Below are 1,258 nucleotides of genomic sequence, written 5' to 3'. Positions count from 1 at the left end.
AAAAACACATGCAGGTATAAATTTTAAAAAAATATTTTTAAATTGACTCAAAGTCGACTCTTATCATGACTTGATTGTGCTGCAAATACCGTTAAACTCCTGGTAAAACTAAAGTGACCCTTGGCGGTATATTTGTGACCTACTTTGCACCACTGACATTTTGGGTTTTTTTTTTTTTTTCTTCTTTCAGTTTGGTAAAAATTTCACGGCATTCACAACTGTAGGTTATTTATAGTGAGCGCGCTTGATACAAGTTATTTGTTTTCATGTTAGTTCACAGCATGTTTTGGGTTTACTTTATAAGTTAAAATAGCTGAAGTATCTAAACGTACACGCAGTAAAAATTCAGTTTTAAGAACAATAGTTTACGCTTTCAAATTAAAGAAACACTGTCTACATTTTGGAGTAAAGCCCACATTTTGGTCTGTCGTGAGATTTCAGATTTCTACTGACTGGGCTCTCCGCTACTGTTGTCGTAAATGGTAAAGCTACAACTACGTATTGATTATACTAATATCATCCCATAGACACCCCCTCCCCCCAATTTCTCCTCCTCCAGCTACTATTATTAAGTTACTAGTAGTGTTGGGCGGCTAGGTTCGCGATTATTGAAAGCTAGGAATCGTAGGAATCGACTCGGAACTCAATTACTTACTTTCTAATGATATAATTTCTTCCGGTGGTTACCTGTTTGGCTCAAAACATCTTCAAGATTTGGGATGACCTTGATTTCGGAAGATTACAAACCAACTACTTTTATTTTTCAAAAATAAACTCTTAAAAAAAAAAGATTTTAGTGATTGAAGTAGCTGATAACTGTTGGTTTACGTATAAAGGAGTCGGAACTTTTCTTCTGCATTAATCGTGGGAATCGGTTCCAGAATGGATTCTTCGCCAAGCTCTAGTTACTAGCCTACTATTCTTAGACTACCTCTACATGCTGCAACTGATGATGCTGCTTCTGTTGCTACTACTACTATTATTTTTGCCTTTGTTCAGGACTGCCTTTCTCTTTCTTTTCTACCCCCCCTCTCTCTGTGTCTCACGATCTCTCTTTTTTTCCCCTCTCTCTCTGGTTCTTTCTCTCCACCTACTCTCTCTTTCTCTCTCGCTCTCTCTATCTCTATTTGTCACTTTCTCTGTCTCTTTCTCTCACACTCACACTCACTCTTGTCTTTCTTTCTCTCCTTCTCTCTGCCCCCCTCCTCTCTCTCTCCCATTCTCTCATTCGTTCTCCCCCCTTACTCCCCCCTCTCCC

The sequence above is a fragment of the Aplysia californica genome, unplaced genomic scaffold, assembly GCF_000002075.1.
Source record: "Aplysia californica isolate F4 #8 unplaced genomic scaffold, AplCal3.0 scaffold00361, whole genome shotgun sequence".
NCBI lineage: Eukaryota > Metazoa > Mollusca > Gastropoda > Aplysiida > Aplysiidae > Aplysia > Aplysia californica.
Note: the sequence above shows the minus strand (reverse complement) of the source record.